This window comes from Octodon degus, unplaced genomic scaffold (assembly GCF_000260255.1).
Source record: "Octodon degus isolate 3935 unplaced genomic scaffold, OctDeg1.0 scaffold00222, whole genome shotgun sequence".
Lineage (NCBI taxonomy): Eukaryota > Metazoa > Chordata > Mammalia > Rodentia > Octodontidae > Octodon > Octodon degus.
In genome coordinates this window covers 3,303,823-3,331,579 of record NW_004524798.1, presented here as the reverse complement: position 1 = coordinate 3,331,579, position 27,757 = coordinate 3,303,823, and the positions used below count along the sequence as shown (strand labels likewise).

Here is a 27,757-nt window from a genome sequence, read left to right as displayed (position 1 = left end):
GTGTCTGCATAACTGTCACCACTCAGATAATTCATACTTTGTCTAGCTAACAATTTACTGATGAACACATATGTTGTTTTGAGTGCTCATCCATAACTCACAATGTTGCAGTTAACATCATATACTTATTAAGCCCTTTTTTTTCAAGCCCATTTATTTATTCGTCCCTGTACTCTAGGATCAATGTATTTGTAATGTGACTAAATTCATATAAGTTAATCACTAGGCAGGTCAAAGGATGATCAAAGCACAGTCCAAAGATGTTGATTTTCATTTTGGTCAACAGTCATAAATTCTCCTCCATACACCTTGGGCCAATTTATACTATCTATAGCATATGAGAATTTTTTTCTGTGTAAGATAGGAACTCTTTTGGTCAAATGGCTTTTCTGATTTTTTTTTTTTTTTTTTTTTTTTATTCAGGACCCCACGCTTGCCAGGCAAGCGCTTATTGTCCTTAAAAGAATAACCTCTCCATCATTGTTCAAATATCTGGGACGTTTTCATATTAGGTTTTAGATTTCTGTTAGCAAATTTCTTTTGACTTGCTAGATGTAGAACATTCTAGAAGTGACTTCATAACCATGTGTCAGCACATGCCCACACTCACTTTCTCCTGCTCCACATGTAGTGCTAGTAGGGGAAACTAATCTGCAATGAGTTGACTTGGATGACAACCCTCGGCAAAAGACAGAACAAAATAGGAACACACCTACAAGTTTTTTAGGGCCTCAGTTTCTCTGCTGTATAAAGAGGATGTACCGGTGTAACCTGAGACAGTTCAGCTCAACAAACACTTCCTCAGTGCCTACTCAATGCCAGACATAATGGGAATCATCACACTAGGAGCTGATAATTTTTCTTTTCAGCTTTCTGAAAAGAAAAATATTTTCTTTTTTTTTTCAAAGGTTTTTATTTTTCCTTAAGTTTTGTTTTTTAGGAACCTCTTAGGTTTAAATAATCCAAAATAATTATAATAACTCTTGACCAGGAAAAAAAAACAAAAAAACAAACATACCGTATGAAGATCCTCTCCAATAATAAATGCAAAGCAATGTCAAAATATGGAATCAAAGGACATTTGTGAAATGTTTGCACAATTAGAAAATGTTATTCCCCCCCCCCAAAAAAATGGGACATTTTATTTTCTCTGCTAAGTTAAATGCAACTTTGTACGGGGTCAGTATGTTGGACATTTTTATGATTTCTATACAGAAAGCACTAAACCAACATTAAAAACAACATAAAGTCCATTACATGCAACTTTGAAGGTAGAAAGAACATTGGACAGAATATGCCTGTGGAACTTAACTTTAAAAAATGAAATACCCAGTGTTTTAAGCCACAGTTATACACATGTAATACCACTGTGTCTGCATGATTGTATTGTGAATATTAAATACAATTATGAGTTTGATTTCTTCGTATGACTTTTTACATGTAAATGTGCTACTTTTTTAAAATGTATTTGGTTGTCGCAGGGTCTCACTACACAGCTTGGACTCATGGTGATCTTCATGCTTTCAGCCTCCGCAGGTGCTGGGATTACAGGCGTGTGCCTCTACTTTGTCGCTGGCTTAGCCTGCATGGGGGTGGGGGGGGATGGGACTGGCGCTGCATATGGTGCTGGGGATCCAGCGGAGGTCCCTGTGCTTGCCTAAGCTTACCCAAGCAGGCACTTCAGTCCACTGAGCTATCTCACTGGCCCTAAACGCACACACTACTTCTATTCCTTTAAGTTCCATATTGCTCTTGGGTTGGGTTGGGCAATGAGATCAGGAACTCAGGTTCTCCCTCTTCTCCCCTGTTTACATTCCATCACTCTGTTGCTTCATCACATTTCCTCCTTTTACATCATTCATCAGCTTGTCATGATCTTGCTTTGTTCATTGTCTGTCTTAATGATAGGAGTGATGGTGGGTGTGGTCTCTGAGAGGGCAGGAGCACTGTCTATCTTACTCAGCATGGCATCAGAATCTACTCCAGTGCTTGCTGCACAAGTGTTCCACATGTTTGCCAAATGCAGTGTGTAATGTACAATCCCAAACTAAGCCTTAGCTTTCATTTTAACCCATCTCTTTGTTCCCTTTTACTCCCTTAAACATTAAGTGCTAGGTACTACGATAAGTACCATAGATACCATGCACTACCGATGAGACTGTAGCTTCCTGTCACTTTGATTCTAGGCAAAGCACACACAAGTGAAATTAACTAAAACTTTTCCATTTCCTTTGTTTCATCCACCTTTTTCTCCTGCACTTGAACTATTAGGTCCTTTCATGTTTGTTGCCTCAAAAAAGGGTGTGACCAGGAAGCAGGAATGCATGTAATTTTGAATTTCAAACATCTAGCACCATAGGGAGTTGGAAAGATTTGTGGTATAGATCAAAGATCTGAGAACACTCTGATGAGGAAGAGCAAAGCTTTCTGACTCCTGACTCCTGTCTGGGAAATAGTTGCCCTGGGGAGGAAAGAAAAGGACAGATATTTTAAGGGACCCAAAGAAAGGAGCCCATCTCCTCTGGGGCAGTTCCTGGGGGAAACAAAATGCCAATAACTCTTCTAAGCCATTCCTCACTCTCCTGAATGGGAAATGGTTGCACGATAAGGTCCCACCCCATGCAAACTTGGGTAATACCTGCACCCCTAAAAATCCAAATGCTGAAGCCTATCCCCCAAGGCAATGGTACTAAGAGGTGGGGAACTTCAGAAAGTGTGTAGGACTTGAAGGCTGTATCCTCATGCCTGTGATTAGTGCCCTTCTTAAAGAGCCGAGGAGAACCTGTTGGTCTCTCCTGCCTTATGCGAACACGGCAAGAAAGTATCATACTTGAAGCACTGGACACTGAACCTGCTGGGGCATTGATCTTCAACACCCCAGCCTCAGGAACTCCAAGGGACACGTTTCTATTGTTTGTGAATTACCACGTGTAAGATTTCTTCTAACAACCCAAACAGACTAAGGTAGCCCCACAGAGGGTAGCAATGACACAAATAAAAGAAGGAACAGAACGTTGACTGAGACTAACATTGATCAGGATCATTATTCCCTATTCCTGCTGTCCCAACCCTCATGGCAGGGGCGTGGCCACAGTGACACTTTCAGCTTGTCTGTCTCTGCACTGGACAGCGATTTACCTACCTAATGAGCTTCAGATGAAAAACAAGTCAGGAAAAAAAAAAAGTCATGTACTAGTTCAAGAGTATTTCTTAAAGATATTTCCTTTTTATGTATCATGCTAACAACGTCTGATTTTTTTTTTTTTTTTTTTTTTTTTTGGCCTGGTTTGTCTCATTTCTTGCCAGGACGACTGCAATATAGGCAGTGCCCTTGTCCTTCTGAGCTTCATCGGTTGTCTTCCACACTTCCCTCCGCTTCGTCTTTCTAAAGCATGACTTTGACTCTGTTGTGCTCCTTACTGCCCTCCAGTAGCCACCTAGTACCCTCTGTGGTATGAGCCCTTGCCCCTTGGTCCCTCCAGGCTCTTGCTTGTCACTGGCAGTCTTCAGAGCTCCTGCTCTCTCTGCCTGGAAAAAGTTCTCCCCGTTTCCTCTCCTCCGCACGCATGCTCCTGCCCAGCCTTCAAGGCTGAAGCTGCTCAAGCAGCCTCCCTCCCCGTGCCCAGGACAGCCAGTGTGTTCAAGTTCCTCCTTCATTTCAGCAGAGCAGCTGAGCTCCTCTTCTCAGTCCCAAGAGGTGGGACAGGAAAGCCCAACCCAGACAGGTGCTGAGCTCTGTGTCCAGGCACTCCTCAGGTCCCTCTATTTATCAGCTGATGTTTAACTGAGAAGCTGGGCAGTGAGTCTTAGAGGTTTGATTTCTTGTCTTTTGGTCCTTCCATATCCATGTGGCAATGAAAATTGAAACTCTAGTTAAAGCTAATGCTCTCAGGGTCACCAACTAAACAAATAACGCAGGTGAAGTAGGGAAGGAAATGGGAAGATAGAAAACCAGCCTAGATCATCTGGTAGGCTTTTTGCTGTTTTTTGTGTTTTGTCTTGTTTGTCTGTTGTTCTTTTGTGCTGTTTTTATTATTTTTTTATTTTTATCTTTTAATTAATTTTATTGAGAAAGAAATAGCAATGAGACAGTTTCAAAACAGGTTAGTAGGACAGTTACAATAACTAATACATTGCATATTGTCTTCATAGTAGTTATTCATAGTACAAGATGCAGACATGACCTCTTGTCTAAACACTATTAGCATAAATCTTCCTTCTCATTGAACTAGGAGAAAGTAGCTGTATATCTGTCCTAACTATTTTTTTTTAATTTTATTTATTTGTGTGTGTGTGTGTGTGTGTGTGTGTGTGTGGCCAGCTCAGCCCACCAGAGGGCGGGGCTGGCTGGCATGTGGTGCTGGGGGATTGAACCGCGGGTCCCTGTGCTTTGCCAAGCTTGTTCTAAGTAGGTGCTTTAGACCACTGAGCCATCTCACCAGCCCCCTGTCCTAACTATTTTATATATACAGATATATATATTTTTAACTACAAAGTGGTCCTTCATTTATATTCCCCTTTTTTGTTCAATTTTTTCAGAGATGGGTGTTCCATTGCCATTCAAATATTGTAAGGTGTGTGAATTCAGCAAAATGATCCAATATAGTCCAGTAGTCCATAATAGTAGTGGGTTATCCGCAGAACTGGCAATGTCAGAAGTTGTTGACTTGAGCCTTTTACAGCTCAGAATATTAATATGGCTTTACTTTTTATGCCTCGTGTTTATACTTTTCTGCTGGATGGTTAAGACAAAGATAAAGCAAGACCTATATAACAAAAAATGTAACTTTGGGGGCTATTTTTAATGAAAAATTCTGGAGATTAAGAAGGCTCAGAGAAGGGTGGCATCACAGGTCGCACCGACCCTCCCCCAGGTGCACTGAGCCGGCCTTCGACTGGGCATGGTGGCACATGCCTGTAATCCAAGTGCTGGAGCAGCTGAAAACAGGATCACTATGAGTCCAAGCTGTCTATGTGAGAACCTGTGCCAAATACACTAAAGAAAACAGAGGCTTGAGAGGAGCTATGCTTTAAAACCCAGCCCCCACCCTCTATCACAGCATACCTCTTAACGAAGGTTTTATCCCTCCATATTTACAATTTAATTTGGGTAGGACAGTAGTGAATGTGTCACTCCTAATAAACTGTGGATCTTTATTTTTATTTTTTCTGTATTTTAGGGAAGGGTCTACAGGGTGTTCAGGGTCTCACTACTAGATCAGACTCAGTGATTCTCCTGTTTACAGCCTCCCAAGTGCTTGGGCTACAGGCGTGCGCCACCACACCCAGTCTCAATTGCTGTTTCAGCATGCCTCAGGGGCAGGGCTGGCACGGCAAGCCTGGGGATCAAACCCCAGCCCCGGAGCCTGCTTGCAGGCACCTTAATGTGCTGAGCTATTTGGCTGGCCTAGACTGTGGACCTTTAAGTTGACATCTATACATTATTTTTTATCTCTGACAAAAGAGAAGATGCCATACTCTTTAATAAATGCTTACAAAATAGAATAAAAAACATTTATAGTTTTCAAAACTCCTTTTAACTGTTTCCTGCTTCTGGGGTGGAGAGACAAAATGAATGGAAAGAAAAAAAACTAAGATGAGAATTTAAGCAAGTCTGTACTATTCCCACTAATGTTGGAACAATGTAATAGATTGTGCGGAAGAGGGAAGTGCGTGCTGTGTAAATTTGGCCATAAAACTCACAGAATGATTTCAGTGAAAGGACTAGAAAGTACATACTGAAACATCATTGATTTGCCCAAGGTTTTGAAGAAAGCCATTAGAAAAATTTTGGTATGGAAGGGTAGGTAAAGTCTAAAAGAAAATACAAGGTTCATGCATTTCAAGGCAATAGCATTCAAACATCTGTTCTTAGATGTAAATTAATCATGGTACTGAAGAATTGATTTGTCACAAGAGAGCTATGTGTTGCCACAGAGCTCTGGAAGTGCAGAAATTACCCCATATATAAGTAACCCCACTGGAATTGCTTGACAGTTTCGTTTCACAGTGAAGAAATTCATCTTCCATCAGCAATACAAGAAAAGAAAACAGGAAGACAAAAAGTTGAGTAGGTAATCAAGTTACCTTATATGGATGGTGCAGTGTAAGGGTTTCTCTGGGATGCAGTATGAAGTGACTGATGGTCAGATCCTCTTTCTTTGTACAGAGCAGTGTCATCATTCAGAGAAGGAATCCATGCATTTAATCTAATGCTAGTTTTTTAAAAATTTTTATTTGGTAATCACACAAAAATAAAAAGATGATGCATAAGTACATATATGGATACCTTCTCTGAATTTTAAAACTAATGAAATCAGAAAAAAATAGGGAATGCTTACAAGTTTTGTGATTGTGTCCTGTGTATACAATTTAATAGACTAAAGTTTCCAGTATTCCAGGAATAAGTCCAAACTCATTTTACCTCACTCATCAATGGGACTCTGTTATGATTTGTTGTCTCCCCAAAGCCTCATGAAGTCTTGGGGAAGCTTCTGGATTTTGTGATTGATTGTGTGTGAGTGCCCTGGGGTAAATAAACTGCATTACAAGGTAAGGAGGGGAAAGAGGCTCACTAGCTGCCACAGCTACTTCTTCTCCCTTTGATCTTTGCTGTTCTCCACCTCCATGAACTGCTGCCCTCTGCTAAGTGTCACTTGGCCTTGGAGCCAGCTGAGTATGGACTGAAACCTCCACTAACTGTGAGCTCAATAAAACCTGTCCTTCTTCAATTTGGGGTGTTGGCTATTTTGTCCCAGCAACAAGTGAAAGGTAACTGAGACAGACTTTTACTAAAGTTAGAGAAAATGAGAACTCTATGCTTTCAGTTTTACTAATATTGCTGTGATTTTTTCATTGATTTTTTATCTTCTTATTGAGTATTATATCCTCCAATAGTATTCCATCAATTGTAAGATATTACAATTTCATATATCACTAACAGTGAAAGGGTGCATTTGAAATATTATACTTAGAATTTCTTATTGCATACTCTTTTAAGTAGACTGTTAAAAAGCTGAACATAGTTTTTATCATATATGATATATATATCATATATATATGAAAATGAAATACAAATTGTGATTTTCTTCAAACTCGAGTGCATTCAGAATTGAGCTCTTCAAATTCTTTGTTGAATCAGAGATGCTGCCATCCATATTTTTTGTTTTTACAACAAACAACATTCCCTCTAACATCAAGATGAAGAATTTTGTAAAGGAGTGCCCTGCCAGTGTCTTTGGAAGTTTCCTCCCAGCCTTTGGCATCATTCTTCAACTTTGATGTAGGCACTTTCTTGATCTTCTCAAACAGTTTCATAGAAAATTCTTAGCAATCAGGATGTGCACTCCTCCCTCATGTAGTGTTAAACTGAACTATTGATGGAAAAGTAAAGAAATTAGAGCCCAGTCACACAAAGAACAACCAGGAGAAAGAGAGAGATAGCTTTATGGCTGCCTGGCCATCGGCAGCTGCCAGACCTCACTGGTTATAAGACATCCTATTAAATGTTGGCATCACCTTAGTTGAGTATTGCTGTAAATTGGGAAGTGGCGCAAAGGGAGAAAGAAATGAGAACTAGATGTATGGGACCAACCACAAAGCAAGGAGATGAGACAACCCAAAGGTGTGATACCAGGCAAAGCCCTACATGGCTAACTTTGCCTCAGTCCCCTGAGGAACCCTGGAGACAAAATTATTCAGGACAGAAAACTTTGTAAGCAAATCTTTTACAGCAGTGTACAATACAAGTTCTATCAGTAATCTAGTCTTATGCGTCGTTCCTTGACAATGTCAAAAAATTGTAAATAAACCCACTCACAAGATGAGGCTTTCTTAGAATTGCTGATTAATCTTTAAGGTATGATTAAACCTAAGTAGCTTTGAAATAGTAATATTAGTGAGGGTACATGATATAAATATTTTCAACTTTTCATAAATCCCTGCAAACTTTTTGAAAAGCAGTCTTGAAGTATTTATAATGAAATGTACAAATACCCAAACTTCTTAACCTAGTATATACACCTCTATATTTATCATCACAAATAATCACAACTTTAGACCAAAATGTATGTAATAATGTTTGTGAAAGCACTTCTTAAACATGAAAATAAATATCTCAGCGACTGAACCAGGGGAATGTCTAAATGTGTTATGTAATATGATGGACACTGTTAGCTAAAATAATGACATAGAGAAGGGATCGCAACATTAAGTGGCAATAAAAGGAAGAAACAGAAGTCTACATGCAATATGATAACAGTGGTATATATTTTATCTTTCTTTTTTAAAAAATAAAAATACTTTAAAAAATAGAAATGATACAGAATTTCACTAAACAAATGATAGGAATTCACCAATGGTCATTATACAGCATATTGTTGCCCTCAAATCCGATTATTAGATACAAACATGCAAAATTATTTCAAAAATTAAAAAGAAGAAAACGTAATTCAAGCATTAACTGTTCCTTTCAACAGACCAGTAGAAATCAGCAGTACAGTTATCCACGATATCCTGTGTATATATGTATATTTTTCCCTTCCTTTTTTCCCCTCTTTTTTCCTTTCCCTCATTGTAGTTGTTCCTTCCCTTTGAGCAGTTTCTTTCCCTTTCACACTATTGTACCTTTCAGATTTTATTTACTCTTTCAGGTTCTTACACTAGAAGGACAATACAATGTTTACACATGCGTGTCTGACTTATTTCACTTATAAGTATGGTCTCTAGTTGCATCCATTTATCTATAAAAATAACACTGAGATTCCATCTCACCCCAGAAAGAATGGCTATCATCAAGAAGTCAACCAATAACAAATGCTGAAGGGGCTGTGGTTTTTGCTGTGAGCAACCCTTCCTCACTGTTGGTAGGAGTGCAGACTGGTACAGCCACTATGGAAATCAGTATGGAGATTCCTCAAAAAGCTAGGATTAGCAGTCCCATTCCACCCAGCTATTCATCTCCTAGATGTTTTCCAGATGGACTGAAAACATCATATCGCAGTGATGTATGTGCACCCATATTTACAGCAGGGAAATTTGTCATAGCTAAATCTTGGAAACAAGCCAAATGTACATCAACTGAGGAATGGATAAAACCAAATGTGGTATTTTTACATATTATGTTTAAACACCATTAAGATCTGAAGAAAATAGGTAACATTATTTTTGACATTTTATTCATTATGTTTTCTACATTTTTCAAATTTTCTATAGCAAGCATTTTATTAACAATAAGAAAAACAAATGTTAGTAAATTAATATATGTATGAATAAAAAGTATACCTGATTTGATTATACTTTTTATTTCTCCCTCTTCTATTCCAATACTGGGGACTTGAACCTGGGGCATGAGCATGCCAGGTAAGCATTCGAACACTGAACTACATTTCAATCCCTTTAAATTTTTTATTTTGCAAAAGAAGTTAGGGAGAGGCACCAAATTAGCAACAGAGGAAAGCCTCTGTGAGTGCTGTTGTCCAGATGCTAGAATATAGAACCATGAGGAAGACAAAGAGAGAAGTGTGTTCCCAGGACCCAGGAAGAATCCGAAGCATGAATTAAAGCTAAGGGAGAGAATGAAGAGAGAAAGTTCGACAAAGAAGAAGGAGGTAGCCAACAGTCCCTTCTCCCTGAGCTAGGACTCACTGTATGAGAGGAACAATTCAAACCTGAAGACACATAGCAACTTGGGTGACCCCAAAGGCCTCCATGGAGACATGCAGTAGTGGAAGGGAGCAGTAGATATGAAGGTCTGCACTAGCTGGCAGTCAATGCTGAGGGCTCAGTCATCCTGCTTGAGAGAGTGATTGTGCAGGAGCCATCTTGGAGAGGGGTTAGCTGAGCTCAGAATTCTGAGTGGCTGTTGGCTCCATCTAGTGGCTCCCAACAGGAATCAGGGCCTCAGAAGGTGTGCTGACAGCTGCAGACCAAATGAGTCTGGTCTTGTCCAGAAGGTACAGGCCTGCTGCGATTATCCACTACTCCACCAAAAAGCTACTGCTGGCTTGCTGGGATAAGTCAACATAGATCTGGCTTCTGTCTCCACATGTTGTCTACCAGTGACAGCAGAGACAACCCCCACCCCTCCCATGGACTTTAAATTTTCCTTCTTTTATTTTTTGTATTTACTGTTGCTATTATGGTTTTGTTTTTTATTTTTCTATCCTTCATTGTTTGATCTTGTTTTTATGAGTGTATATGTAGTTTCTAGCCTCTTTGTGGTTGTGTTTATGTTCTGTTCTTTTTATCTCTTCCTTCTCTCTTTCCCTGCAGTCTTCTGCACCAGTTTCCCAAAGGTAGCATTATCCCCCTTTGTCCTCCAGCCTTACTTCTAAGATCTCCCCCTCCTATTTCTCTATTTTTTTTCCCTATCCAATTTTAAATTTTAACTCCGAATGTTAAAGTTGACGTAGTAAGGCCTTATATACCACATATAGTTTTCTGGTCTGTTTTAGATTTTCTTATGTACACATAAATCAGTTCATATGATTAAAAGTGGCAAATTAATGGTAACTTCAGTTTGTCATTTTCTAGGCTGTGATTGATGCTACTTTTATTGATAGTGGTACCACTTCACTCAAAAGAGACATAATTGTTCTAAAAGCTACTCTTCATGGTATCCCAATACTGAGATTGACTAAGGGTCATAGAAAATACTGTAGCACAGTGCAACAAACTAGGGGCTGGGCCAAACAGCCAGAAGTTTCTTATCCCCAACAAACCAAACATGTAGGATCTTGTAACAGACTCAAAACTCAAAATTCAGCTACACCTGGAAGATACCTCAGAGAAGTAGTCATTTTTAAGAGCTCTAAAAACTAGCAATAAAGCAACCCAACATAAGCAATTTACAAGCATCACTCCATAAATTAAACTAAGAAAATGGGAATCCACTAAAAAAGATGCACCCCCAGACATCCAGTTCACCGAAGGAAATCCCACATGGCAATGAGGTGGAACAATCTGAAGCCACACAAGCTGGCCTCTCTAAAGTAGTAACAACAAAACAGTTGAATGAGGCTGTTGCAAAAATCAAATCAGAAATAATACATAAAACAACTGCAGAGATGGTGTCCGCAATGAAAACTGTGCCTAGTGACTCTGGAGGAGGGAGAGAGAGGAAGGGAGGGGGAAGAGAGAGGGAGAGAGAGAAAAAAAGAGAGAGGAAGGAGAAGGAGGAGGAGGAGGAGAAATTAAGAAAATTGTGGAAGCCAAGAATGCTCAGCATAGGAAGAAAATGGAATCCATAAGGCATATTCAAGCAGATATCTAAGAGAACAAAAATTCCTTTGAAAATATCCACAGCAGATTGAGCCAATGTGAGGCTAGGATCTCAGATATAGAAAACAGGCTTTAAATTATTGATCATAAAAGGAAAGATTTACTAAAAATAACAAGGAACCATGAGAAATTAATATAGCAGCTGCTAGATGAGGCAAAGAAGAATAACAAGTTGATTTAATTCAATTAAAAAGTAGGAGATAGCACAAATGATATTTACAAAGAACTATTTACAGATGTTGTGGCAGAAAACTTCCCTGGAAAAGAAAGAGAATGTGACCCAGAACTCCAGTTAGCCATGATCAAACAACTCTACAGCAAGGTATATTATAAACAAGAATACAGAAATTCAACACAAGAATAGAATATTAAAAGCTGTTAGAGAAAAGAAACAAATCACTTGTAAGAGAAAGCCCATAAGAATCACTGCTGACTTCTCGGCACACATCCTCAGGTCATGGAGAGTTTAGAGTGAAGTATTTCAAGTTCTAAAGGAAAACAACCTTCAACCTTGATGTACCATGCAATTTATCTTTCAAAACTGATGGAGAAATATGATGATTCCATGAGAAAGAACAGCTGAGGAAATTTATGACCAGCAAAGCAATGTGTCAAGAGATTTTGAAGGACCTTCTAGAAAGAGATAACAAGGACTACAGTTCCATGAACCTGAATAGAAGGAATCTATCAGGCAAAGCAAGCAAAGAGAGTGAGGGATAAAAAGCATGGGAGCCAACAAAGGAAGTCAGTGCATATCAGTTATGACCATCAATGTGAATGGTCTCGATTTACCAGTCAAAAGACACAGCTTGGCAGAATGGATCAAAAAGCAAGATCCAACAATTTGCTGCACAAAAGAAATACATTTAATTCAAAAAGAAATTCATAATCTGAAGGGAATAATTAGAAAAAATACTCCACATGACAGAACCTGGAAAAAAGCAGATGTAGCTATTCTATTTACAGACAAAGTAAACCTCAAGCCAAGACTTATTAAGAGACACAAGGAAGGTTCCTACACCCTTGTAAAGAGAACAATCCAAAGGAAGTGATAATAATCATAAATATATATGCAACAAATACAAGTGCACTCAACCATATAAAACAAATATTAAAGGACACTAAAAATCAAATGACCACTAATATAATTGCACTGGGAGATCTCAATACCATATTGTCACAAAAAGGCAAATCAACTAGACAAACTATCAACAATGAGATGTTAGAACTGAACCAAGCTTTTCAACAAAACACTTAGTAGATATCTATAGTGTTCTACCTCAGTATATCAGAATACATATTTTTCTCAACTGTATATAGTATATTCTCCCAATAAACTACATGCCTCACAGAATATGCTTAACAGCAAAAAAAAAATGAAACTATCTCATTTATAAGACCACAGTACAATGAAATTGAAAATCAATGGTAGGAGAAACCAGAAGAACTAAATAAATACATGGAAATGAAATAGCACCCTCCTGACCAGCCAATGGATCCCACATGAAATTAAAGAAGAAATGAGATCGGTTCTACAATTAAATGACAATGATAATACAACATACTGGAACTTATGGAACACAATGAAAGCAGTCCTAAGAGGAAAATTTATAGCAGTGCACACCCATATTAGGAAAACAGAGCAAGCACAAACAACATAATGGTGAACCTCAAATATCTAGAAAAAAAAAAAGACTAGGCTAAGCCAAAAATTTTCAAGGGAAGAAATTAGAAAAATAAGAGCAGAAATGAATGCATTGAAAACTAAGCAAACAATACAAAATATCAATGGATTAAAGAATTGGCTCTTTGAAAGATGAAGTAAAATTGACAAGCCCTTATCCAAACTTATCAAATATGGAAAGGAAAGACTCAAATCCATGCAATTAGGAGTAAAATGGGTGAAATCAGAACAGACTCTGCAGAAACCCAGATCATGTACCTAGTTTGAAAACTTGTACTATAATAAGATGGAAAGTACAGAAAAAACACAGATTCCTATATACATATGAATTACCAAAGCTAAATCAAGAAGATATAAAATATAAAATTGAAGGTGTAATTAAAAATCTACTGACAAAAAAAGTCCAGGCCCTGACAGATTCTCTGCTGAATTCTACAAGAAATTTAGAGAAGACCTAACACCACCACTTCTCAAACTCTTTAATAAAATTGAAAGGGAAGAATTACTCCTAAACTCATTCTGGGAAGCAAGCATTACCCTATACTAAAACCACAGAAGGCCCCAACTAAGAAAGAAAACTATAGGCCAATCTCCCTAATGAACATAGATGAAAAAATCCTCAGTAAGAAACTGGCAAACACAATGCAGCAAATCAACAAGATTATTATACACTATGACCAAGTGTGATTAATCCCAGGAATTCAAGGCTGGTTCAACTTGCATAAATCAATAAGTGAAATACGTCATATCAACAAAAACAAGTAAAAAATATCATATGATCATTTCAATAGATTCAGAAAAAGATTTTGGCAAAGTCCAGCACCCATTCATGATAAAACCCTATAGAAAATTGAAATAAATGGTCTTTATCTAAATCTGATAAAGCCATCTAAGAGAAACCCAACAGCCAACATCATACTAAATGTACAAAAAACTGAAAGCTTTCACTCTAAAATCAAGAAAAAGACAAGGATGTATACTGTCTCCACTCTTATTCAACACAGTCCTAGAAACGTTAGCCAGAGTAATTAGATAAGAGAAAGAAATAAAAGTAATGAAAATAAGAAAATTTACTCCACATAGAAGATCCCAAAACTCCACCAAAAAATTGCTAGATTTATTAAGCAAATTAAGTAGTGTAGCTGGATACAAAGTCAATACTCAAAAATCAATAGCCTACCTGTACACAAATAACACATTCACTGAGAGAGACATTATAAAAACAACACCTTTCACAACAGCATCCAAAAAACTGAAATACCTAGAAATCAATCTAATGATGGATATAAAAGACTTACTTTAAAATATACTGTACTCTGAAGGAGACTTAAGAGGATATCCAAAAATGGGAAGTCATCCCTTGTTCTTGGGTAGGAGGAACCAATATAGTGAAAATGGCCCTACTTCTAAACTGTTATACAGATTTAATGTGGTTACAATAAAAATGCCAACAGCACATCTCACAGAATTCGAGAAAACAATCCTAAAATTCAGTTGGAATGAGAAGAGGCATAGAATAGCAAAGAAAAAGACAAGGCAGGGGCATCACAATCTCTGATTGAAAACTATACTATAAAGCTGCTATGATAAAAACAGCATGGTAATGGGCAAAAAATGGACCTGAAGATCAATGGAGCACATTACAAGATGCAAAAAGAAAGAAAAAGAAAAAAAAAACCCTCCAGACATACTCAATCACATTATCTTTGACAAGGGTGCCAAAACCATTCACTGGAAGAAACATAGCCTCTTTAATATACAGTGCAGTGGGGTCAGGGAGATAGTTCAGTGGTCTAAGCACCTGCCTGGCAAGCACAAGGACCCAGGTGCAATCTCCACTACTGCCTGCTTCGCTGGCCCCACACTGAGTCAGCCACCTGGCTGAGCATGGTGGTGCATGCTTGTAATCTCAGCTAAGAGTCTGAGACAGGAGGATCACTGCAGTCCAAGCTGTGCAGCAAGACCCTGTACCAAATAAATAAATACATAAATAAGATTTTTTAAAACTTTAAAAATATATGGTACTGGAAAACCTGGCTCTACATGTGTCAACTAGTAAAGTTGGACTCATGTCTTTCCCCATGCACTAAACTAAATTCAAAATGGGTCACAGATCTAAATACTAAAAGAGGAACATTAAATCTTCTGGAAGATAACATAGATAAAGCTCTTGAAGACACTGGTGTAGGCAAAGACTTTATGAATAAAACTCCAATCACTCAGAGACTATCACAAAGAATCAACAACTGGAATCTTTTCTTATTAACAAGCCTTTGCATAGCAATTGAAACCACCAACATAGTGAAGAGACAGCCCACAATATAGGGGGAAAAATGTTTGCCAGCTGTTCCTCAGACAAAGAACTACTATCAAGAAGATATAAAGAACACAGAATCATCAGATCTCCCAAGTTTAAAGATCTAGTCCAAAAATGGCCATCTAAGATATATGCACACTTCTTGGATGAGGAAGTACAAACAGAAAAAAAAAAGTGAAAAAATATTCAATACTACTTGTCATTCAAGAGATGCAAATTAAAACAACACTGATAATCCACCCATCCTGGAAGGAATGGCTATTATCAAGAAATCAACCAATGACAAATGCTCAAAAGGCTGTGGAGAAGCAAGGAACACTTTTCCACTGTTAGTAGGGGTGTAGACTTCTATAACCACTGTGGACAGCAATGTGGAGATTCCTCAGAAAACTAGGATTGGAGGTCCCATTCCATCCAGTTATTCCCCTTCTGAGTATCTTCCCAGAAGAGTTAAAAACACCATACCACAGTGATATATGTACACCCATTTTTACATCAGCATAAATTCTAATAGCTAGATCTTGGAAATAACCCAAGTGGCCATCAACCAAGGAATAGATTAAAAAAAAAATGTGGTCTTTTATACAATGGAACACTACTTCATACCCCCAGGGCATGCTGAGAAAGCGATTGAGACTGGGTGTGATGGTGCACGTCTGTAATCCCAGCACTTGGGAGGCTGAAAACAGGAGGATTATTACGAGTCTGATCTGTGTAGTGAGAACCTGTACTAAATACATTTTTTTTAAAAAAATAGACAAGATTGTGCTTGAATATCCATAGTGAAAGAACTACTGATTCCTTTAGTGTTTCTTTTCTTTTTAATTTTGCCTAAAGGTGATTTTTTTAGATGTTATACCATTCAACCTAAATTATTCCTGTATTAACAAGAAACATACAGGGAACTAACTTCATGTAGATTTCCTTGCTCGGTAGGGAATGCCTCCCATCTGAGACTAGGGCAGGGCAGGTGCCAGTCCTTTTTGACACCATCCTATAATGTTTTAAATCTCGTCTGAGTAAGGCACATAGTGCCAGCTATGTGGGATTGTGTTTTCCCCCCTCCTGCATTCGTATCCTGAAGTCCATTGCCTACAAGCCAAGGAACCACCAGCATCTAAGAGAGAGGTCAACATAGTAGCTTCAAGGCTAAGGAGATAGTTCAGTGGCCTAAGAGCCTGTCCACTAAACACAAAGTCCTTGAGTTCAATCCCTGATACCAAAAAAGAACAGAAGTTTTCTCTGGGACCTTCAGAGCATGGCCCCACTGGTTAGCTTGATCTGAACACCTGGCCTCCTGAAATGTCAGGCAAAATGTTTCTGTTATCTAAGTCACTCAGTTTGTAGTATTTTGTTCTGGAAGTCCTAGCAAACCAGTACAGATATTGTTAAATGGCAATAAAATACCCATCTCTGACAAAACTAAACAAAATGGGGATACAAATGAATGACCATTTTGTATCTGTATATACAAAACAGGATAGATATACAGCTACTTTCTCTTAATTCAATGAGAAGAAAGATTTGTACTAATACGGTTTGAACAGGGTATCATGTCTGCATCTTGTACTATGAATAACCACTATGAAGACAACAGTATGCAAAGTATTATTGAAACTGTTCTATTAATTGGTTTTGAAACTGTCTCATTGCTATTTGTTTCTCAATAAAAGTAATAAAAAATTATCTTACAGTCCTATAGGTCAGATATCCAACACTAGGCTAAACCCAGGCATCAGCAGGTCTGCATTCCTTTCTGGAAGCTTGTCGGGTGAGTGTGTTCAGATTTTTTGGCAAAGTGCAGCACTATGCAGTTATAGATCCTGCCTACTGGCTCCCTTTTTCTGTCTTCAAAAGGAGCGATTGCAGTCAAGTTCATTTCACAAATATGTCCCTCTAACCCTTACTTCTTCCTCTAATATTTCTGTTACATTTCTCTTGACACAGTGAAAATGCTACCTGCTTTAAATGTGCTTACACAGGACCTGCCCAAGATAATTTCACCATTTCTAACTGCATACCCATAATCACATCTACCAAAGTCCTGTTGCTTTTGGAGGTAACATTTATGCAAGATCCTGCCTGAAATTGGACCTGAAAATCTTGGGCAAAACATGGCTACCACTTTTTGAGAACTTCCAAACCTTTTCTAGAGTGGCCATAACATTTTGTATATCCATCAGTAGTGTATGAGAATTTCACCTGCTCCATGACTTTGTCAGCACTTGGTATTACCAGTACTTTCTTTAGCCATTCTCATAAATAATGCAGTGGTAGTTAATTATGATGCAAATTTACATTCTCTTGGGCTGGGGAGATAACTCAGTAGAATAAGCCCTTGCCTAGCAAACATAGAATCCTAAGTTCTATCCCTGGTACTGCAACAAATAAAAAAATAAAATAAATTTACATTCTCTTTATGAATAAAGATACTGAGCATTTTACCTGCTAATTTTCCATGTATATGTACTTTTTGCTGAAATGCTTTATTGTCCTTTTTAAATTGAGCTGTTTTCTTGATGTTGAACTTTAAGTGGTCTTCATTCTGGATACAAATCCTCTATGTGATATGTGATTTTACAATATTTTCTTGACTAAGTCTTATTTTTCCACACTTCACCTGACTATTTGCACATAATTCTCTCCAGATCTTACAGGGAAACACTAATGTCTAAACACATGGCATCTACAGCTTCTTTGTACCAATGTCCCTATAATTCAAAAAGCCTTATGTGTAGACATAGCTTTCTTGAGAGAACAATTAGGGAACTCAACTGACAAGAAGTCAACAAGATGAGAAGAATTTTGAGAACACTGCCAAGCAGTTTTGAAGCGTGGGGCAAGATTTTCCATACTACTAAAATGTGAAGATGTTTCTTGGAACAGTATGATTTTTGAGCTGCAAGGAGACCCACTGATTCTCATAGAAGAAATGCTAAAAATTAGGCAGAGGGGAGAAATTTTACTTCACATGTTCTGAAAATTCTTGTCTATGCCTATATACTAAGGCAGCAATCTGGAGTTGTCTTGAGAGTGATCTCCAAATAGCCAAAGTTGACAAGAGCCTTCCTAGAAAACTTGAAAATTTAATTTCACCTCTGTCAAGTAGACTAATTTATCAGTCAGAAACTTGTCAGAAGTAGACTCTACCACAATGGTCATAATCAAAGTACTATTCATAATGAGTGCAGGGGGTCCTGGAAACAAGCAGATGATGTGGAAGCACCTGTAAGTATCAGGAGTTAAAAGTCATTTCTGCTTTTAGGACAAAGGGATAGAAGAACATGTCCCTGGAAGCCATGGAGAATTAGATTGTGGAGGAGAAGGCACCAAGCCAAAGCTGTAGGTATAGACAGATGCAGCTAATCCCTGATCATGGTGTCAAATCTAGAAGGGACAGAAAGAGAGGGGACTGTTCTAAGATTACCACCTCCCTTCTCCTCTCATCTTCTGCTGTGGGTGCTTCCCAAAATCTCACAGCAGAAGATCCCAGGATACATGGTCCCAAGGATCTCCTTTTTGTCAAGGTATAAAGATGATCATGGATGGAATTGATGAGGTATGTGGGGAGTATTCGGCACCAAGAGAGATCCAGTGGTTCCTGATTTCTGTGCCAGAGGAGATCTGCTACCTGAGTGTGAGTGAGCCAGTAAACCATTCATCCCTAATGACTGCCCGCCTCCAGGGCACAGGTGCTGCCACAGAGGAGCTATGCATGGCTTCACCCTCAAGCTCTTACGACCCAGCACAAGAGGCAGACAGGTGTGTACATTCAGTAGAGGGATGCACAAGAGTGGCTGTTGTGCGGAGTGGAGGCATCTAACCTGGAAATGGGCTATCATGGAGGGCTTCATGAAGAAAGTGATTCTCAAACTGAGCTGTAACCAATCAGTGAGTATGAGCTAGACATGTATGAAAGTAGAAAGGGAGAGGGGCCTCTGAAGGAATGCCGGGAATGATCCTCTGAAGTTGGTGAAATTGAAGAGCATCTTGATGAACAGTGGGGCACAGACAGTGAGAATGCCCTAAAGAAGTCTACAGAAGAGGGCGGTATTAGAACTCAGGTGAACTTGTAAACTAGGACACTTCTGTGAGAAAGATGGCAAGCCAAGGAGAGCAGACTGTCGTGCTTAATGTCATCATGTCATTTTAACTGTGTTGTAGGATAATAAGACATAGTAAAGCAGTATTTCCAGGTATGTCTGGAGTAGTGTTTCAGAAAAGATGAGCACTTGAATCAACAGAGTGGATAAAGAAGATCTTCCCTCACCCATGTGGGCCAACATCATCCAGCCCAGTGTGGGCACAGCAAACCCAAAGAGCAAAGCAAGAGCCAACTCCTGACCTGAGACACTGATCCTCTGCAGGCCTACAGAACTATTAGTTCTTTCAACTTCAGTCTAGGATAGGGTCCCCCACAAAGAGTTCCCAAGCCATTTATCTAGGACTGGGGGTTACGCCATCAGCTCATCATGTCCTCAGGATTTCAGACATACTCAATGGCACACACCAGTTTCCTAGGTCTCTTGGTGGCAGCCCCCATGCTATGGGACTGCTTGAGCTCCATAACCAATATTCCTATGAGATAAATCTTGGAACATATTCCCTCTTACCTACTCATCTTTGTACACAGGTATAAATATAGACATTGTACTTGTTAGAGCTCATTAGTGAAACGGAATTGAATATATGCACACGCAGAGACAGGAGAGGGCACAGTGACAATTCTGCATGAGAGAGCCAGAGAATCCAGCAGCTGCTCAGTCCACGAAGCTGGAAGCCACAGAACATGAGGAATCAAGGCTGTAGCACCAGTCTGAGACCAAAGACCTGGAAGTTCCCTGGAAAGTCATCGGTGTGAGTCTGCATTGAAAGGCCAAAGAAAATGCAGTCAGATCCACAGGTGGTGGCAGCAAAAGATGAGCCCCCTCAAGCAGGATGAGCTCTTCAAACCTGTGTCAACATCCTTCTTCTTTCCTTTTCAGTCCATTCAGGCTACAAGCCTATTGGCTGATGCCACCCATAACTCAGTGGGTCTTGTCTGCCACCTCGTCCCATGGTTTGCTAGCCTACATGCCAGTCATCTCTGGAAACACCCCCATAGACACACGTAGTACTGTGCTGTGCTGCTCTCGTAGGTGTTTCCTAGTTCAGTCAAGTTGATATATTAGAGCTGATACTAGTAAGACATAGGCGTAGTATTCATTCTGTTTCTCATGAGAATCCTTACACAATGACATTAGTAGTTCCCCCAAATATGGAGGATGGGTGGGCAAGAAAAAAGAGAGGAAGGGACTTTTCACAGACTGGCTTCTGCCCTGGGCGAAACAACTTCCCTAGTCAAGTGTCTCCTCCTTTCTAAAGCTCTGGTCCCTCACCTGTAGGACAAGAATTCATCAGAGCCGCCTGCCTACCATACTAAATCATTGCAAGCAGTGAGCGGACATGAAGAGGTGCTGGCAACTCTAAAGCACAGTCACTGTTCCAAATGATGTGGTGATGAAAACAAATTGTGGCTGATATTGTTCTGTTTTCCAAAGAAATCTGGGGAGTGTTCTCTGATCCATTTCTCAAAGCCTGGCAAGGAAACGCAAAACGATGCCTATCAGAGCCGGTGCCCTGAAAGGAGGCTGCCCTCAGGTAGCTTTGGAGATGGAGAGCCTGTCCTCTCCTCTGTGTGGCATAGGACGGCTGTCCAGTAAGTACAACTGATGAACAGCTGAGTGCGGCTTTGTTGTGTTTTGTTTTCATTTTTGCAAACTCTCTTAGGACCACAGAGGGGGAAAACTAAATTAATGCCATATGCCTATAAAATCCCTCTGACAGCTTTTATTGTAATGGAGGATGACAATCGTTATCAGAGCAGAAGAACATGCTGGAGCAAAAGTAAATACCAAACACCTTTTGGGAAACAAGGCACCTCCTGCGACCTTTGCAGCTGTCCAGCTCCCGAAAGTACGGCAGCCAGAGTGTCTCACCGCAGTCTAACTAGGATTCCTCTTGCTGTCAAGAGTGGGCCTCCCCCCTCTCCCTGGGCTGTGCCAAATTTTAAATGTCACCCTATTCATATTTTTCCCCAGGATAACATGAAATATTATCGGAGCTTAATGGGGATGAACAAATGATCAAATTCAGTGGTTGGTGATACATTATGCTAGAGGAATTAGATCTATTCCACAAGCTGCCAAGCCTCTGAATTTTGTTAACATAAATAAGAAACTCAAATAGCAAAAGCTATTGTTTCCAAATCCCTATAATGTAGCCCTTCCTGTTCCAAATACTTTACACCTATTGTTTAATTTAATCCTCTCTTCAAGGTGGGCATAACCATGCCAGTTTACCATTTTAATTGATAGAAGTTCATGGATTTACACAAAGCTGCATAACTTTTGGGTATGCAAATGCTCCCCAGTTGAGGTTCATGGCCTTGGTGAAGTCTCTTATCTTCAGAATGCAAATAACAATATCTCACTCATAATACTGCAAGTACTACAGAGATTTCATGAGGTTCCTGACATAGAGTAATTACTTAGGGTATTCGACTTTTCTAGAGAACCAATAGGAGGTATACAGGTATTTATATGATAGCTAAAAAGATATTTGTTGTAAGGAATGGATCAACCAGGCAGGCCCATGGCACAGCTCTTGTAATTGAGTTTGAAAGCCTGAGAAGCAGGAGAGCCAAGATCGATCCCCATTCCATCAGCGCAGGAGAACACAGACGTTCCATTTCTGAAAGAGTAGGGCAGAAAGAAAGAACTCTTTCCTGCACAAACTTCTACCCTGTTCAGTCCTTCAGTCCAGTGGATCAGACCCAGCTGGAGGGGGGCAGCTGTCTGCTGCCCTCAGTCTATCTTCTGATTATTATTGTCATCCAGAGTCACACTCACAGACATACTCCCAAGTAACGTATTATAATGAAATATCCAGTCCCGCTGGGGCCCAGTCGATTCGATTGTAAGGTGAACTATCTCACTGAATGGGTGCTTTGTTAACAATATCAATTTCTATTTTTATTATTGTAGATCTGGTGGTCTATAAGTGTCTAGCACTTCCAAATTGCCTCAAAACCAAAGCTTATTGTCAGTATGACACTGCAGTTGAGGACACATACAATATCTTCTTCTCTTAGGACATTTTTTTTCAACATCTGGGTCATTTAACTCATAGAAAGAATTGGAACTATTTTCCCTCAAACACTTGGGGGGATAATGAGAACATATATTAGTAATTCAGAGATAAGAGAAAGCCACATACTGATCCCTATAGGGCTGATAATAAAAATTAATACATAAAAGACTCAACTAACAACTGCTTACTACCCTGCTAGTATATATCTATAAGTGTAGGCAAAAAAGCAAAGTTAAGGGCTGGGGAGATAGATAGCTCAGCAGTCTAGGCACCTGCCAGGCAAGCACAAGGACCTGAGTTTGATCCCTGGTACTATATGTCATGCTGGCCCTGGAACCAGGCATGGTGGTGCATGCCTATAATCCCAGTGCTGAGGAGGCTGAGACAGGCGGGTAACTATGAGTTTGAACTGTGTAGGAAGACTCTGTGCCAAAAATAAGAAATCAAAGCATAGACCATGAGCTGAAGGCACATCATTAGACTCTTCCATACTAAAATAACAGCACCAGAAATATGGAACAAGTAGTTTTGGGAAAAATATCTTTTGATAAAATAGTGAGTAATATGAATAAGAATTTTCAACATAAAGACACCATGTGGAAAGAAAATCTCTAGCTATATTTCAAGTCAACATAAGTATAGGAAATTTTAAGAAGAAATAGTGTTATTATATTAATATTTCTAAAACTCATCAGATTAGAAAGTCAAAGCAATCGGCACTGTAAAAGAATAGGTATGTGAGGAAAATACGTGCTTACCGAAATCCAAATCAGGAAGCTATGCAATGTCCCAGATTTTAAAGGATGTCTGATGTTTAGATCAAAGGCACATGGAAGTGTTACAAGGAGGCCAATTTAGGGATTGGAAAATACATTTCTGGTTTAGAGAAAAGGAAATAAAATGACAAGATCATTTTGTGTGTTGGAGTTCATGGTCTTTTGAGGCAAACAAATCTGAAGAGAAGAACACGAGGCTCTTCTGCGGTTGCCCACCAGTTTATATCCTCAGGGCTGCTTTGTTGTGAAGATGAAAATACAAGTTGTTGGACTGTCGGTTAAGTCCCCAATAAGTACCTCTTTCCTTTCTCTTTGTGTCCATCTGTCCCTCTTCCCTCTGCCTCATAGTCCTATCTTCTTTCCCAGAGTGCAAAACATAAGTCGGCCAAGAAACGCTCAAAATTACCTTGGAGAGCTGTCTTAGTTGCTTTTTACTCGTTGCTGGAACAAATACCCGACACGCAAAATGAAGGAAGGAGAGGTTTATTTAGCTCACAGTTTGTGGAGGTTTCAGTTCATACTCCACTAGCTGGCTGCTGGCTCCAAGACAATCCACAGCAGTTCACAGTGGCAGAAAATAATGAAGAGCAGAGGAGGACCAGCACCTGCAGAGGGAAGACTGGGCCTTCTCCCAGGAAGCGGGGTTAGGGTGGCCAGGCAGCCTTCCTCAACTCCTTTATATACACTTTTTGTGCTGAGTCACTCTGGGGCGGCCCATGGTCCTAGGGTGGAACCAATCGCACTCCAGGGCTGGCCCAATAGCATTCTAGGGTGGAACCAATTGCATCCCAGTGCCAGCCCAACAAAACCCCAGAGTGGAACCAATCATGCCCCAGGTTGGGCCCTGCCCTTCTAAGTGAGGGGGAAGGAGGTGGGGGGGGAATGGGGCAGAGGCAGAACTGTCAGAGCTGAGTCAGCCAAGTTGACACAATATATCAACTACCACAAGAGCCTAAATAAAAGAGCTTATTCCTTAAGTCAAAACAGACCAAAAAAGAAAAAAAAAAAGATATTTTCTCATGGATGCTTTAGACACTGTGGGCTAAGGAATGCACTGATGTCTAGGGTCACCATATGCAGATCTAGTATGCTGCAAAGTTGTTCCTGGTCTCAGTGAAGCTTCTGGCTCTCTAGGGAAGCACAGAGCTGTCCTTAGAGCACAGTGAACGGTAAGCATTCCTTCCAACTCTTGCGCAGAGATAGGCAGCACTGTCACTCCCAGGGAGGCTGACAAGTGAAAGGGGCCCAGAGAAGGAGAGCCATGCACATGCACAAAGCCTGCTGGAACGTGACTAACCATATTGCAGGTGATCAAGCTTTAGGAGGAACCAAATGAACTCTACTATGCTATGGCAAATTTGCACAGTCAAGCGTAGGCTGAACTGTACTCCTACCTTGGTTCTTGCCAGAAGGGTTGATGTACTGCACTGCTCATTATTGTTATTATTTTTAACTCCAGGGCTCCTTGGGACCCATTCCTAGAATGCCAGAGATCATGACAGGTCTCAAACTCGTGAGCCAACCCAAACGTGGCTGGTCTCAGAGATGGATGAAATACCATCCCAGAGCTGGCTCTCCTTCCTGCCTGAATGGATTCAGGAAACACACGGTTGTACCACTGACAAAGCTCCCTCCTAAGATTATGAGGCTGTAAAGAGAATGCATTCAAGTTTCCTCCAGGGGATGCTGCCAAGAACCTGGAGGAGGGTGAAGGAGTGTGTAAAGGAAAGGATACCTACAAGGGAGTGAAGTCCCTGCCTCCTGGAATTGTCAGCTGGAGTTTAGAGGGACAGAGAATGAAAACATTCAGAGGACATCAATCTTTCCTAACCATTTTTCGGGCAGACAGACATAAGAATTAGAAGTCTTTGCTCTGACAGAGTAGCCCCGAAGGATTCAACCATGGCAACCTCACTAGTCAGTGTGTCAGACACTGTGCTGATCTCTGCACTCACTTTTCCAATCTCCACAGCCTCCCAGGATGAGAACTGTCTTCATCTCCATTTTGCATGTCAGGAAACTGAGGCTTTGAGGTTATGCAACTGTAAGACCCAACAATAGTTAAGTGCGGAAACCAAAACTAGATGTTGCCTCCCCATGGAGAGGAATCCATTGCTTAACAAGACGTTCAGCATCCCAAAGCATTCAGGAAATATTAATGATAACTTACATTGAGGAGGCAGAATAAGGTCAGCCCTGGATTAATAGAGACCTGGCACTCACCAGCTGCGTAACTTTGGCTCCGTTGTCATGAAGTCTCTGGGTCACATTGTCTTTGTCTAAAAAGAAGAGTTTAGACTCCATGCTCTCTGGGTAACGGGACATGATGAATCACTCGTCTGGCGAGCCAACTTTTAAAATAAGCCTGCATCAAGTCTAACCTGAGTCCCCACTGTATCTGACCCAAGCTCCAGCTGTCTGAGTGCCTTGCTCTTGCAAGCACAAAGATGCCCAGGAGCTGGCAAAACACACATCTCTCCCTCTCCGGGGCATCCTGTGGCTTGGCCGCAGAGAACGCGGCCATTAACAGAAGGACCCTTGGTCACAGTGGCTTTTCCATTCTCAGCAATCAGATGATGCCGTTTGTCTCAGTCAGAAAACACTGCAGCCACTCTTGACTTCGCAGGACCCCACAACAGATTTCTCTCTCTGCTCAGTCTGATGGCTTTTTCCTGGCAATCGAAATGAAGAGACATTTTCCACCAAAATGACCGCATAATGACAGGGGGAAAAAAGCTGTTAAAATGGGCTCAGAACAAAGCCATGATCTTGAATGCTTTCAGACATTCCTTTTCTTGCCTTCAAAAAGAATGCTATTTTCTCCCCCCTTTAAAGGCATTAAATCAGAATGCTTGGTCAGAATTCACTGGGCTGTAGAATCGGTTGCTTTTATACCCAATCTTACCCTCCTGTGACCTTACCCACTCTTCATCCTTCTGCTTCTAGACCTGTTCATTCTTCTCAACTACTCAGACTCGGTTAAAAGTGTCCCCTCAGGGACCACTCCCTGAGCCCTTCAGGGAGATGTTGGCCCTCCCTATAAGAATGATTGATGCTGGCAGCCAAAGTTCATGATTTCTCCCTTTTGGATTCTCAGTACCTGCCCGGGTGCCTGACCAAGACAGCTGCCAAATATGTATTGTGCAAACAAATGTTGAAAGGTTGCCCCAAAAGATCAAGGAAAATGTTAACTAATAGGCTAAATACAAAGAAAACGATGAGAATGTATATTTTTAATAAAGGTTATTGGTAAGTCTATAGCTAGACAGTAATTGTACCAATGACCATTTTTCTCCTTTAGACTTCATGAATGTATGTCTCTACACATTGTGTAAATAGAAACCAAAGTCCGTCTATCTGGGAGAGATAAAGATGGATTTCCTGAAAATCCAAATACATTTGCATCATGAACTAACTCCGAGCCTTAACCCAGTTCCTACAAATGGATAAAGGGATCATCAGCCCTTCCATCAACAAGCCTTCGGAGGAACAGACTGACCATCAGTGCCCTAGATCTGAGATCCGGAGTCAGACCGTGGTCAACTTAGATACCCCCGTTGGAAGGAAACAGTTTAACGTGAAAGAATGAAGGTTCCATTATAAACTAATTCTTGTTTAACATAAATCTATACAAAGAATTTAATTGAAAGGATTACTCTTGTGGCATTGGGCAATTCTGTGGCCCTATTCAGACAAGGTTGTTTCTTAAAGAACAGATGTCAGAGAAGAACTCTGAGGCAATTATATATGCGCCTTGGCAGGAAAGCTCAGTAGAAGCATAAGCATCAATTCAACCAAGTGTACATTGCAATCTGAGCAGCTCTTTGACCTTGGCCATACACCATGTTCCTGTCTAGAAGTGTGGAGAAAATAGCATATATCACATATTGTTGAAATACTAAATATTATACTTCTTCCCTCCAAGGAACAGACCACCAGAGAAAAAGAACTGGTAGGTAATGTTGTAGTTTAAATGTCCCCAAAGGTTTACGTATTAAAGATTTGGTCAGCAGCCTATGGCACTGCTGGGAGGAGGCAGAACTTTTGCAAGGGGAAGCCTAGTGAAAGAAGTTTGGTATATAACCTTGTCTGAATAGGGCCAATTACCCCTATTACCCCTTCTGTCTCTGTTCGTTCAGCTACGCCCTCCCACCCTGACATGCTGCTGCACCACAGGCCCAAAAACGATGGAGCCAACTCCCTATGGACTAAAATGTCTCAAATTATGAGCCAGAATGTATGTTCCTTCCTTTAAATTTGTTGCCTCTGGTTTCATCACAACAGAAACTTGACTACAATAAGGAAACTTTCTTAAATGCAAAGTTATAAGCCACATTTCCAACTGAAGAAGTTTACTGCCGGGGTAAATTCATTTCAGAAAGTTATCCCAAACAGAGGCGTCCTCAAAAGTTGAACTCTCCACGGAATCATTCATTGCAATTCCACAAATATTCATCAAGCACCTACTATGTGAAGAGTGCTGTCCTGAGTGCTGACCATATGGGGAAGGACAGGATAAACAACCTACCCTCAGAGGACTTACACATTGTCAAGAACGAAATTCATTAA

The 27,757-nt window shown here is 40.2% G+C and overlaps 1 pseudogene; it reads right to left on the bottom strand.

The window, feature by feature from the left end:
- Positions 1 to 20,041: 20,041 nt before the first annotated feature.
- The window catches only part of LOC105744086, a 29,911-nt pseudogene continuing 22,195 nt past the window's right edge, over positions 20,042 to 27,757 (bottom strand).